Source organism: Vicugna pacos, chromosome 15 (assembly GCF_048564905.1).
Source record: "Vicugna pacos chromosome 15, VicPac4, whole genome shotgun sequence".
In the NCBI taxonomy this organism is placed as follows: domain Eukaryota; kingdom Metazoa; phylum Chordata; class Mammalia; order Artiodactyla; family Camelidae; genus Vicugna; species Vicugna pacos.
Window position 1 is genome coordinate 47,012,447 of NC_133001.1, and position 15,488 is coordinate 47,027,934.

The 15,488-nt window shown below is 35.4% G+C and overlaps 1 protein-coding gene and 1 long non-coding RNA gene across 2 annotated transcripts in view; one reads left to right on the plus strand and one right to left on the minus strand.

Annotated features, from left to right (window-relative positions):
- TDRD15 (tudor domain containing 15) overlaps positions 1–15,488 on the minus strand; it is a 443,928-nt gene that overhangs the window by 123,804 nt on the left and 304,636 nt on the right. Inside the window, exon 6 of the transcript XR_012059170.1 lies at positions 14,459–14,501. The gene's annotated coding sequence lies outside the window, so the exon portion shown is untranslated. The remainder of the gene's footprint in view (positions 1–14,458; positions 14,502–15,488) is intronic.
- LOC140685764 (uncharacterized) overlaps positions 1–15,488 on the plus strand; it is a 57,966-nt gene that overhangs the window by 21,418 nt on the left and 21,060 nt on the right. The window lies entirely within an intron of this gene.

The window sequence follows — 15,488 nt, forward strand, 5'->3', positions numbered from 1 at the left end:
GCAACTGATGCTGGGGAAGGGCTGTTACTTGTTCTACTTAACAGAGGCCCAGTTCTAGTCCAACTGGGATGCATGTTATACAAAAGTTTACCAAAAGCTGCCTCATCTGCCATGTACTTTTGAGAAAAGGTACCCTGGAGGAGGAGGGGAAGAGTTTTAAAAGGGATGATCTTTTGTTCTAGAAATCTAAGCCATTCAGCCAATACAAAACTAAAGACTCGTGTATTACAATAACTAACCACTCTCACTTCAGGGGACCTTTTTCTTTACACAATGAAGCAGTACAAAGAGACAGATCTATTTACTGGAGAAGACGCCAGCACTAATTGACAAGGTGGCTCATTTCAGTTTGACCCAGAGAGGATATTTCACTGGCTGGGTAAATTATGTAGAGTTGTCAAACAGGGAACATTTCTCCTACTTCCCCTTATTCTCCCAACGGACAGTGAAAACTAATGACTGGAACAGATTTGCCTCATTTGACTACAGATCATATCCTATTTCATACAAAATCTGAAAAAGAGAAAGATTTACAAGTAACAACTAGTGATCCTTCTTACTAAAAAACGTGATGATGTAAGCTGTGACAATATTTTCAATCTGAAAGTGTAGCTCATGGTCTGAATAATTATATTTATCCTGCTTTCAGGGGCAAGAAGAAGCTAGGATGATGTGACCTAGATGAAAGATATTAAAATTACTAGAATCTTTAAATGGTTTAATGGGGACAGCAAGACAGAGTATTGAAATAGCAGACATCATTAGAGCAGTCACAACATAAGAGGAGAAAAATGGCTAATTCTAGTGAAGTTTCTAAGAACACCACTGGTCCGTGGGTTACATAAGAGATTCTGGGGCTTCACAGAACTATCTGGAAGAAGTGAGAGGAAGGATTGGTGGATGTACAATTTTTTTTCGTAATTATTACTGAAATGGTATTCTTGTCTCCATACTGGTGTAGCCTAAACTCTGTGAATTATGGTAAGAGCAATATTGCCAATTTCTACCCAGTCTGTACACTCAAACTTTCTAAAGTACTTCCATGGATAAAGCAACATTATTAATTTCTCTGAAATCTAAACTGATCATTGGACACTCAGACCTGGTTCTATTTCAACCAAATTTAACCCTGCACAACAGGACAAAGGGTTGTAATTGGTTATCGCTGGAAGAGCTACAGGATTTCATGAAACTCAATAAATATAAAAATTCATTACAAATATTGGGGTAAAAAAGAGCAAAAACATCATTGAAAAAATGTTATTGGACTCAAAACTTTCATTGTTGTAATCTTATCCCTGAGGCAGCAGGATCAGTCTATTATCTCATAAATCTGGGCTGGAAGCTACAGACCCCAGTATTCATGGTAAAGAGAGAGAGTTAGAATAAAATAAAGATCAGATGGTAAATGAAATGCATGTGTTTGTCCTTTCAAAGTGGCATGCTGGATAAACAGAAATACAATGTTGAATCAGATATCGTTCTGCATAGACGTGTACATTTTTCATCACAGTGAGAGACATTTGTACTATGGTATGTTGCAGGTGATAGAAACAAAACAGAAGGAGATTCCTGGCTTCCCTATAGTGTGATATGCTTGCTCTCCATGAAATGAGGGAAAACCATTGGCTCTACTTTACTAATTCAAGATGGGGAAATTATATAATTGCAAAAATACAGAGCAAAGTTAATCCCCAGTGTCTACAGAATCCTCTTCTTCTTAAGGACAGCTATGGAGATAAAAATGTATCATCTATTCTTGTCATTTAAGGAGATGCATTCAGATAATTTCCCAAGATTGTTCTTAATGGAACTATATGAATATCAGTCAAAAATATCACAAAATCCAATGTTAATCCCTTGTCTGATACAAGTTAAAAGAGAGTTTGATCTTGCATGCTGCCAACCAGCCCCCAGCCCTGCATTGTGCTCTCCCTCTGATTTCCATCACAGACAATTTTATCTCTCAGAAGAGCCTGAAGTATAATCACATTGTAATACAACAGGGGCTGCGTGTGCTTGTAAGCAAATACTTCTCTTTGGGAAAAACCTCTCTTGGTCTTATACCCTACTGGGACTGGCAGGCCCACCAGCTCCTGCCACTCAGCACAAATACATCTTAGCATCAAGCAGTTAATAGATACTGACACATGAAGCGTTTTGCCTTAATAGATCTGTATTTATATCTAGCTTGTTTCAAGTTCAATTTGCAAGGGAACCTTATCTTGGTTGCTATCAAATATGCTACTTACCCTGCCATTTCCACCTGACAGCACCTGATGGTACAGATCTCATTTCAATGAAACCCACAGCTGTCTTTCCCACTTGCTCCTGCCTTCTGGGCTATCACATTATCATGTCCGCACTTATACTGTTTTCTGTTCCCTTCCCCTCGTCTCCCTGGCCAACCTGATTTATCTTCAATGCTCAGCTTAAAAGTCACCTCCTCTGCCAACCCTTCCTTGGTCTCACGACCCTTGTGCAATTGACCACGCATCCTCTCTTGGAGCACTGCCTTGAACACATTTCAAACACAGCACCTGTGACACATTTTACGTTTATTTATTTATGACCTTGTCTCTCTCCAATTACTACTTAAGATCTTTGAAGACAGGAATTGGGCTACGTCTATGTTTGTATTCCTAGCACAAAGTACTATGCCTGCACGTAAGTGCTCAGCATATGCATCTTCATGGAATCTTTGCAAAAATAAGTTATATTTTTGCTTATATTAGAATTTCGTTTCAAAATAATCTCCTAAACCAAAATCTTTTCACATTAACAACCATTTTCTTCTGTACCTTTTCTATCTTCATTTTTGTATTACATTTTCATAATATGTGTTCTCAAAGTTTTTCAAAGTCCTTAACTGGCTCCAAATAGCACAATCAACCTAGCAGGGCAATATGGTGAACTCTGTAATCATTTATTTAGTCCCAAGACCAAATACTTCTAACCTTGTAGTAAAAGTCACTCGTCACTTGTCCAAAAAGTACAGTTTATCACTCCTGTCACTCTACCAATTATCTGAACATTTGTGTGAAGTGAGTATGAATGAGCACATGATCTAATTTCCCCTCCTCTTCCCTTTGTACGTTAAGTCAGCGAACAACTGAGAGCCTACTGTGTTACATACACCACACTGGGCACTAGAGATTAGAACACCAATACAACAGAGTCCCTGTCCTAAAGGAGCTCATTTTCCAGAAAATGAATATTATCACAAAATTATTATGTTAGGTATGATAAGAGCAGCCCCTATTCTAAAGGATCTCCTTGTCTATAAAAGGAGTTTATTGACACAAAACCCATTATGATATCTATGATAAGAGTTATGATGAAGATAAACATAGAAACCAAAGGGCAAGGAACAAGGGGACTTCAGGGGCGCCTTCCAATTATAATCCCCTGTAGAGTTCTTAGAATGATATCTGTGTGAACAGCAGTAACCATTTCCTTTGGTTCTTCAATCCACTTTTCAGTTGACACCAAAAGATCTCTTATGTTCACTAAAACGCTAATGGACCGATCCAAATGATAAAATAAACAAGAGTCCTCTGTTCTACTGGATATCAAGGCATTTTCTCCACCTTATTTGAGTCTATGGGGTTTCTTAGACCACGCCATTTTAGTTAATCTAAATATCACATTATTTTCATTAGTTGTGCCATTGGATTGATAGTGAATCCAGATACCCTACTCAATTTAATTTCGTTGTCAGATTGGACTGCTAATGGAGCAGTTCAGCTGAATGTGTGATGATCAGCCACAACATGAATGGTGATTTGTCCAGTGTTTGTCTCGGGAAGTCTAGCAATAAATACATTATCACTATACTAGTAGCATCCAAAGTTATAAAGCTGATTACTCTCTTAGTCAATGCTGGTGATGAGTCTTGGGTCAGGTCCATCATTTGGCCATTTAGGATAAGACTTGCATCTGGGGGAATCTTCCCCAAGTGCACTTATCCTAGGGGAAAAAAACAAATGCAGCAGCCATTGAAAATGTGTGTGTGAGTGAGTGCTTGTGGCGTGTATGGATGGGTTCAAGTACAAGAAGAGATATTTGGAGTCTAACAAACACCAGAGGTTTGAAGAGTTTGGAAAGAGAGCAGAATCATGCCGTATGGTGGTATAAATGAACCACTGACAGTGCTTGCATTTTATGTTCTCTCTAAAGCTTGAAATGTGGGAAGGATAACTATGGTTAAATGGCTATGCAGACAATTTTAGTGACAGCTTCTGAAAATGGTAACTCAGCTTCTGTTCTATGCTTTCTTGCATCTCTTAAGCATTTTTGTTTCGGGGGGAAAAAGATCTATAAAATTTAAACTGTCAGTAGGGTAAGCTAAAGCCAAGTGTAACCATTTTAGTTCATCTATTTGAACTTTCATGAGGCCAATTATTTATTTCAATACTCTTTCTTTTTCAGAGACATAACATAGCATATTAAAGTGGTTTGGCTGGGCTTGAGCTCCTGGTATAAAATAGGAGATTTGGGTATTCAATAAACATTCTGAGTTAGTAATCTTTCTCCCACCAATAACTAGCACTGGGAGTTGAAGTCAAAACGGAAATGCTACTTAATCACTAACCACAATTCCCTTACTTTGAATAACAGCTGGAGTCTGTCTTAAGCAACATGAGGTCTATAGATGTGTCTAGAAACTGTCAGAAATTGGCATGTATATACAACTTGTTCCACTTTATCTCTTGGGACCATAAGTCTTGTTAGTTAATCGTTCTCAGTTGAAGATCAATTATCTCCAGATTATGTCTCTTGTACGCTCTCATAAAAAACACACCAAAGCCATTAACTTACATTTGGGAATCCCTGAGCTGCATGAGATAGTGCTCCTTTTCTTATTCCCTTAGTTAATTTATTAATTCAATAAAATTTAAGAGTCCACTACAAGCCAGAAACTGTGTTAGGCACTAAGAAAACAAAAATGTATAAAATTCTAGCATGATGAAGTGAGGAGGTCAGTAAGTTTCCTCCACAATAAGCAACTACGAAGGTGTACAGAAGTGTCAAAACAACCTTAACACTCTGGAAATTGACCAAAAGCATAGAAAAAACAAATATTTATTTATGAAGATGATAAAAATACAAACAGAAACAATGAGAATCTGTGATGTTGTTCCCCAGAACTGATCCTTTTCCTAGTTCTCCAGTGTGATAGTTCAACCAGTTTGGAGCAGACCAGGAAAACCAGCAGCCTCATGGCCACTGCAGAGGGTGTGGTGATCACTTGATTTGGAGTGGTGTTGCTATGGGCTCACAAACTAGCTGGGGGTGTTAAAAGAGATTTCTACAAGACGAGGTGGTTTTGTAAGCCTTGATAATTTCTCCACATATCCTGGACGAACATAAGGCTGTGTGCGGGTGCACTATAGCCTAGAGTGGGTGCAAGCCACTAAAATATCCCTAGTGGCTGGAAACTAAATGCATGACCAGAGGAGACATGACAGGAATCATCATAAAATTAAAGCAGCAGAGAATTGAAATCAGTCTAAACTATGCATGTAGCCCCCTCTCCACACATAGATTCATGGATCCATCAGAAAAAAAAAGAAGACATTGGTTTGAGATATTTGAGCACAGTCTCTTAAATCTCTGTCTCTGAAAACACAGGCCAACACCTTGAAATCTGAACTTGAGACTAAAAAAAAAAAAATACTAATCAGATATATTAATGACTATACACTGCAGAGGAGAGAGAGTTCACTGATTTAGTCCAAGTGATTTATGTTTATTAACATAAAAGTAAACAAAAACAACAATCCTAAGGGGATGGATGGATCAGAACTCAGAGTTACTATACCATAGCATCTAAAATGTATAGTATTCAACTAAATATTATAACATGTGCAAAGAAAAAGAAAGCATGATCCATACTCAAGAACTAAAAAACAAAACAAAAAACACAACAACTTATAATACATAATGTTTCTGAGTATTCCCAGATGTTGGATGCAGTAAAGGTGTTCAAGTAACTATGATACATTTGTTCAAAGAACAACAGGAAGTCATGTTTAAAGAATTAAAGGAAAGCATGTCAACAAATCAACAAATGGAGAATCTCAATAACAGAGAAATGGAAATTATTACAAAAATGAAAGTTCTCAAGTTGAAAATAACTGAAATTTAAAACCTACTAGAGGAGCTTAATGCAATATTTGATATGGCATAAGAAAGAATCACTAAACCTAAATATACATCAATAGAAATAATCCAATCTGAAGAACTGACTGAAAAAAGATGAAAATTGAACACAGTCTCAGAGATATATAGGATAATAGGAAGCAAACCAACAGATGTGTAATGGGAGTCACAAAAGGAGCACAGAGATTGGGTAAAAAAAATTGACACAATAATAACAAAAATATCCCACATTTGATGAAAATCATTAGTCTACAAATCTGAGAAGCTCAACAAAGTTCAAGTAAAATAAACACAAAAAGAATCATACCTAGACATGCCATATTCAAATTACTGAAAGACAAAGACAAAGAGAAATTTTGAAAGCAGCAAGAGTAAAACAAGTCATCACATACAGATGAACAATGAAAGAATAAACAGCTGACTTCTCCAAACCAATGGAGTTCAGAAGACATTAGAATGATATATTCAAAGTGCTGAAAGGGAAAAAATATACCTTTATTATATTGGAGGTATTTCAGGTTTTGTTTGAAAACAAGACAATATTGCAATAAAGTAAGTCACACAGTTTTCTTAGTTTCCCAGTGCACATAAAAGGTATACTATACTATACTACAGTCTATTAAGTGTGCAATAGATTACACCAAGAAGTACATATCTTAATTAAAAAACACTTTATTGCCAAAAAATGATACCCACCATTTGAGCCTTCAGCGAATTATCTTTTTGTGAGTGGGGAGTCTTGCCTCCATGTTGGTAACTGCTGACTGGTCAGGGTGGTGCTTGCTGAAGGCTGGGATGGCTGTGGCAATTTCTTAAAATAAGACAACATTGAAGTTTGCCACACCACAAACTTTTCCTTGACTTTTCCTTTCACAAATGATTTCTCTATAGCGTGCGGTATTTGAGAGCATTTTATCCACAGTAGAACTTCTTTCAAAATTGGGTTCAATCATCTCAGAGCCTGTCACTGCTTTTTCAACTAAGATTATGTAATATTCTAAATTCTTTGTTGTCATTTCAACAATCTTCATAGACTCTTCACCTGGAATAGAGTCCATCTCAAGAAAACACTTTCTTTGCTCATCCATAAGAAACAACTCCTCATCTGTTCAAGTTTTATCATGAGATTACAGCAATTCAGTCACATTTTCAGGCTCCACTTCTAATTCTAGGTCTTTTCGCTATTTCCAATATTTCTGCAGTTACTTGCTCCACTGAAGTCTTAAACCCCTCAAAGTCATTCATGAGGGTTGGAGTCAACTTCTTCCAAACTCCGAAAAATGTTGACATTTTGACTTCTTCCCATGAATCATGAATGTTCTTATGTTCTTAATGGCATCTAGAATGGTGAATCCTTTCCAAAAAGCTTTCAATTTACTTCACCCAGATCCATCAGAGGAACTATAATCGATGGCAGCTATAGCTTTATAAAACGCATTTCTTAAATAATAAGACCTGAAAGTTGAAATTACTCCTTGATCCATGGGCTACATAATGGATGTTGTGTTGACAGGCGTGAAAACAACATTAATTTCTCACATCTCCATCAGATCTCTTGGGTGACCAGGTGCATTGTCAATAAACATTAATATTTCAAAAGGAACCTTCTTTTTCTAAGCAATAGGTCTCAACAGTGGGCTTAGAATATTCAGTAAACCATGCTGCAAATAGATGTACTGTCATCTAAGCTTTGTTGCTCCATTTATAGAGCACAGGCAGAGTATATTTAGCGTAAGTCTTAAAGCCACTAGGGTTTTTAGAACGGTAAATGAGCAGTGGCTTTGATTAAAGTCACCAGCTGCATTAGGCTCTAACAAGAGAGTCAGGGGCTCTCCTGTAGCTTTGAAGCCAGGCATCGATTTCTGTCTTTAAAGGTCCTAGATGATATCTTCTTCCAGTTTAGGGTTGTTTCATCTACATTGAAAACCTGTTGTTTATTGCAGCCCCCTTCGTTAATTATCCGAGCCAGATCTTCTGGATAACCTGCTGCAACTTCTGCATCAGCACTTGATGCTTCGCTTTACATTTTATGTTATCAAAACGGCTTCTTTCCTTAAACCTTATAAATCAATCTCTGCTAGCTTCAGACTCTTCTTCTGCGTCTTCCTCACATCTCTCAGCCTTTACAGAATGGAGGAGAGTTAGAGTCTTGTTCTGGATTAGCCTTCGGCTTAAGGGAATGTTGTGGCTGGTTTGATCTATCCAGACCACTAAAACTTTATTCATGTCAGCAACAAAGCTGCTTCTTTTCATTCATGGGTTCACTGGGGTAGCGCTTTTTGCTTTTTTAAAAGAAGTCCTTTTAAGAACTTTTTCTTTGCATTCACAACTTGGCTAACTGGAGCAAGAGGACTAGCATTTGGCCTGTCTTGGCTTTTGACATGCCTTCCTCACTAAGTTTAATTATTTCTAGCTTTTAATTTAAATACAACTCTTCCTTTCACTTGAACACTTAAGAGCCATTGAAGGGTTACTAAGTGACCTAATTTCAATAATATTGTGCCTCAGGGAACAGAGGCCTGAAAAGAGGGAGTGAGACAGGGAAATGACTGGTCAGTGGAGCAGTCAGAACATACACAATATTTACTGATTATATTCTTCATCTTATATTAGTGTGGTTCGTGGCTCCCAAAGCAGTTATAATAGTAACATCATGACCACTGATCACAGATCATCATAACAAGTGTAATCATAATGAGCAAGTTGGAAATGTGAGAATTACTAAAACGTGACATAGAGATGAAGTGAGAAATTGCTGTTGGAGAAACAGCACCAACAGGCTTGCTCAGAATAGGACTGCCACAAACCTCCAATCTGTAAAAACACAGTATCTCCAAAGTGCTAAAAAGCGAAGCCCAATAAAACGAATTACGCCTGTAAATCAAGCAAGCATTCTAATATGCAGGAAAGTTATCATTCAAATATGAAGCCAAAATAAATATATTCACAGATACACAGAGACTGAGAAAATCCATTTCTAGCATACTTAAATCACCAAAAAGACAAAAAGAAATCTTTCAGGCTGAAAGGAAGTGACACTTGAGGGTAGCTCAAATCCAAAAGAAGAAATAAAGAGCACTGGAAATGGTAAATGCTTTGCTCTATAAATTTATATTTTATCATTTTTTTCTCTTAAATTTTTAAAATACAAAAGATGGAATAAAAGTAAAAACAAGTTTTTGTGTTTATAATATATAGATATAACATAAAAATATTCGCACAAAGAGGGATGAAAGGAGATATACTGGAGAAGAGAGTCTGCATTTTACTGCAATTAAGTTAGCATTATTTTGAAGTAGCTTGGGATATATTCAAAATATACCTTGTAATTCTGAGAGCAATTGCTAAGAAAATAACTAAAGATAGGCAGTAAAAAAATTAATATAGGAATTAAGACGACAGTTGTAAAGTATTGACTTTAAAAAAGATAGTAAAGAAAGGGGAAACAAAAAAAGACCAATGATAAACAAATATCAAAACTGTAGAAGTAAAGCCAAACATATTACATTAAATGTGAAAAGTCTACACAACCCCATTCAAGTATCATGGAAGTCAGACTGGGTAGAAAAGCAAACCCGCTAACTGCTGTCTACAAGAGATGCATATTAGATTCAAAGACATAAATATGTTGAAAATAAAATAATGGAAAAATTAAACAAATAACATGTAACGGTGACCATTAAAAAAGCTAGAGTGATTATATTCATATTACATATAACGGACTTTCAGACAAGAATTTTTACAAAGATGGACATTTCATAACAATAGAAACATCATTAGAGATTATATTAAAATTATAAATACATGTACACCTATCAATAAAGCCCAAAAATACATGAAGCAAAAACTGGCAGAATTGAAAGAGGAAATAGACAATTTAACAACAATAGTTAGAGATTTCAATGGCCTACTCTCAAAAATTGTTAAAACAAAAAGCTAGAAAGAAATTAGCATTGGCATAATGACTAAAATGACACTATCAAACAACTTGCTCCAACCCACATCAACAGGACACCTCAACCAAAGTCTGCAAAATGCACTCTTTTCAAGTACACATAAAACATTCTCCAACTTGCTGAGCCATAAAACAATTCCCCAAAAGTTGAAAAGATTGAAAATATATGAAGCATAATCTCTGACCTCTTGAAGTTAAATTGTTAATCTACAACGGAAACAAATCTGAGACAGCTCCAATATACAGACATTAAACAACACACTTTAAATAACCCATGTCAAAGGAGAAATCATAAAACAATGTGAACTACTGGAACTATGAAAACACATTATATTTATGGAATACAGCTGAAGTCTTAGAGGTTCTGAAACTTTAAATGCCTTTATCAGAAAAGAAAAAAGTCTCAGATCAATCACCTATGCTTCCACGTTGTCAAGTTACAAAAAGAAGAGCAAAATAAACTCAAAGCAAGAATAAGCAAGAAAGTACTAAATATTAAGAGTAAATCACTGACAATGTTAAGAAAACAGGAACACAATAGAGAAAATCACAAAACCAAAAGCTGATTTAAAAAAAAAAACAATAAAATTGATAAACCCTTAGGTAGGCTGACAAGAAAATAAAACAAAAGTAACAAATTGCCAAAATCAGTGATGAAAAATGGTTTATTAAAAAAAACCTTATTAAGAGGTTTATAAGGAAATATTAGCTTAACTAAATGCCAATAAATTAGACAAATCAGAATATATGGGTAAATTCTTAGAAAGATACACATGATCAAAATTCACTCAGAAAAAAAGCAGAAATAGAATGGAATAAACCTATAAAATTTAAGGAAATTGAAATAGTAATTTAAAATATTCTCACAGAGAAAATTTTAGGCATGGGGGGGTTTCACTGACGAATTATACCAAAGGTTTAAAGAAGAAAAGATACCATTTCTTCACAAGCTCTTCCAGAAAATATACTGAAAAGGAGTACTTCCAAAGTCATTATTCATGGCCTGTGTTACCATGACAACATAAACTTACAAAGACATCCAGAAAAGAAACTACAGACCAATAGCCATCATGAATAGAGATGTATGTATCTTTAACAAAATATTAGCACACTGAATTCAGCAGTATTTAGTAAGGATTATACATCATGGCCAAGTGGAACTTATAGCAGGAATGCAAAGTTGGCTAAATATATGAAAATCAATTACTGTAATGTGCTGAAAGAAAGGACAAAACCGACACGATAATCCCAAAGGATGCAAAGAGCTTGTGAAAAAAAAGTCAACACCCTTTCATAATAATATTTCACTACAAAATAGGAATAGTGGTATTGTCCTTAAAATCCAAAAAAAAAAAAATCAAAAAAAAAACTTTCATCTAACATTATACTTAATGGTGAAAAACTAAATGCTTTCCCCCAAAGGTGAGGAAAAAGGCAAAGATGTTCTGCTCTGCTCTCTTCATTTGTATTTAACATTGTACTGGCGACTTTAGCCAATACATTAAGGCAAGAGGAAGGAGGGGTGGGTGGAGGGGAACAGGGAGAAGAAATTAAGGGAATTCAAATCTGAGAAGATCAAACAGTCTTTATTTGCAGATGACATAATCCATATGTAAAGGATCCTACTCTCACACACAAAAAAGAGTCCTTCTCTCACACACAAAACAACTTACCAGAATGAATAAATGAGTTTAGCAAGGTCATGAGATACAAGATTAATACCTAAAATCAACTGAATTTTAACTAGCAATGAGCAATCAGAAAATAAAATCAAGAAAACAATTCCACTCAGAATAGCATCAAAATAATAATTAACATTGGAAAAGGTTTAAAACACGATGTACAAGATTTTATGTTGAATACCATAAAACACTGCTGGAACAAATTAAATTTAAATAAATGAAGACACATGCCATGTTCATGGATTGAAATATTTTCTCCAAATTGATCTATACATTTAATTAAATCTTTGTCAAAATTCCTGCAAGATTTTTTCATAGAAAACAGCAAGCTACATTTAAAATGAAAAGATTTAGAAGAGCCAAAACAATTTTTCAAAAGAACAACAAATTTGAAGGGCTTAAATTACCATATTTGAAAATTTACTATAAAGCAACAGTAAAGGAGACAGTGTGTTATTGGCGTAAGGATAAGCACATAGATCAATGAAACTAACTGAGAGTCCAAAAATAAATTCTTATGTTTATGGTCAATTTTTTTGACAAAGGCATTTCAATAAACAAATGATATTGACTGGTATAATTAGACAGCCACATGCAAAAGAATGAATTTAGGTGCTTACCAAAAATGCACTTGGTATCAATCACTAACCTAAATATAAGTGCTGAAACTATTAAAACTTTTCAAAGACAACATAAGAGTGAAATTTCAAGATTTTGGATTAGGCAAAGAGTTATTAGATACAAAGCCAAAGGCTAGATATATTTTTAAATATATGTATAGGTAAAATAGTAATTTATAATGTGCAATATTATATATTGTTAATTTATTATAGAAATGATCATAATTTATGATTATATAGTATTATATAATTCATTCTTTTATTATTTAAAATAAATGATATACTTCATTAAAATGAGAAATATTAATACTTCAAAAGACACCATTAAGTAAATGAAATGACAAGGCACAGACTGAGAGAAAATATTCGGAAGTTATATATCTGATAAAGGACTTCCATCCATAATACATATTGTATAACATACTGTATAATGTACAATTTAATAATAGCATAATATTTTATAGCATAATAGTATATGACAACTCAAAAATAAGAAAAGTGACCTATAATTGATAAAAACTTATACTGCATATTCCAAATAACACATTCAAAGGGCTAATAAGCACATGAAAATTTGCTACACATTTGTTAGGAAATAAGTTAAACCTACAATGAAATACCACTACATACCTAGAAGAATGATTGTAATCAAATAGTCTGATCATACTAAGTTTTGGAAAAGTTGTAGAGAAACTGAAACCCTCACACAGTGCTGTAGAAACATAAAGTGGTTATAGCCAATTTGGAAATCAGTTTGGCAATTTCTTAAAAAATGAAACATAAACTTACCATATGACCCAGCAATTCCACTCATAGTAATGTACCATAGAGAAAGGAAAACATGCCCACACAATAATTTTATACCCAAATGTTCATAGAAGCATTTTTCTATAATGGTCAAAAACTAAGCAATCCAAGTATCCATCAAATGTTAAGTGGGTAATATAATAAAATATGATACATATCCACAACTATTTAGTAATATAAAGCAATGAAATACTGATACATGTTGCAACATGTATAAACCTTAAAAGCATTGCACTAAATGAAAAAAGCCAGACAACAAAGAGTACAAATTGTAGGATTTCATTTATATGAAATGTCTAAAACAGGTAACTTTATAGATACAGAAAGCAGATCGATGGTTGTCTGACAGGGGTACCCTTTGCAGTGGAGAATGACTGCAAATGAGCTCACGGGGAATTTTTAGAGTCGTAAAGGATCACAGTGACAGTTGCACATCTCCATAAATTCAATAAATATCATTGATTTGTATACTTATAAAAAGTGAGTAAGAATCAGTCAGTTTCTGCTCTCAAACGTCACCTATTAACCCTTTTGATGGATGCAGAATGAAGTACTCAGGTATGGTCTTACACAAAGGCAAAGAGCTAGGTTTTTAAAAGAAAACGGTAACACTAAAATTTAAATCCAGTATTGAAAATGACAAATTGGCATGTGCAAATCCAGTCAATATTATTTGAAGCCATGCAAATAAGACTTTTATAGATGCCCCAAAATATTTAAGTGACATGCTACTCCTTTCTGAAAGGACATAAGGTAATAGATGGTACCAACATTTTGAAGCTAGGTTAGCTCACTTCAGCATCCTTCATTGAGACTGAATTAATGGCAAGGACTGTGTACGTTCTAAAGATTCGAACAAGACAAAGTTCAGCTTCCTTTACAAGTCCTGGCCTACTAAATACTCCTTGTGGACCTCGGGCAAAACACTTGACTCCCCTGAGTACCAGCTCCCCTCTCTGTAAAATAGGGATGCAATGAGAAAACATATATGAACTGTATGGAATGCACACAGAAAATGTTTCGTGCTAACTACATTTCTGAAATAAGTGGTAAGTGGCTGTGGTTTTAATAACTGTGGGTTTTTCAGGGAGTTGCAACTAAATGCTGGCTTCATTACAGGGATTTGGAGAAAGTAACAGATGTTCTTTGAACAGAAACCTGCTGAGATAAGCCATCCAAAGTGTCCAACCAGGTAAATGAGATGAGTCATGATTGACATTATTTCTTACCTGTGGAGTTCCACTGTTGGTTTCCAAATTTGGAGCTTTGTTTCTGAAAAGAAGCACAACAGAATGTCAAGGAGCTGTTCCTCTCAAAGCCATAAAGCTGTCTAGGCTTCCTGGAAGCTCATGAGAGCCAGAGCTCCCAGGCTGGGAATCAGAAAAGCAGGGAGGAACTGCAGTGAGTGTCGAAGTGAAAGATTCCAGGAAGGGGAGACGGCCAGATGCCTGGCAATGCAGTCAAGGCACAATGCAAAATCCTGAGGACACACTAGTGCTCAATGAAACCCAGCTGACCAAATATGTCTGAAGCTTAAGTTATGCCTAAAACTATTCCAGGACCTAGAGCTATAGAGTCAAAAATAAGACCTGGTCCCTCCCTTTAAGAAGTTCACAGATATGTAGGAGAGATAGATGTTAACAAATAATAATAAATGTGAGAAATGCAACAATTGGAATAGATACCGGGAAAGAACAGTCGATCACTTCAGGTTAAGCCACCCAATTTTACAAATTCTAGCAATTGAAAGGATTTTTATGCATCGAGGAAAATTGCAATATAACAAACCCTAAAAGCTGATTTAACAATTGGGTTTCCAGAGAACACTTCTTTTTGTGCTATTAGTCAGGATTTGGGGGCTGAAAGTGCTAGAAATACAAAACCAAATTAGTTTCAACAAAATAGGCAAGCTTTGAGAAAGGTAGGGGGTAGGTATCTCTGGGCTTCAGAGATAACCAGATGACTGTGTGGTCTCAAATACCACCCAGGATTTCTTTCTATGTCCCCTTCTCTCTGTATGTCAGTTTCTTTCTCTCCAATCCGCTGCTTCTGTGCAACCAAAACCATGACTACTGTGACCTCCAAAATTTATGTTTCAAGTTCTCCATGGAGAGAAGGTCTGACACTTGCACTTTCTAAATTGATTCAAAAATCTAGAGAAGCATGATTCTAACATGGGCGGAGTTACCATCCTTGTGGCTAGAAATGTGAGAAATGTGGAGCCTTCACACCAGAATTACATGATTCATATGGAAGAAG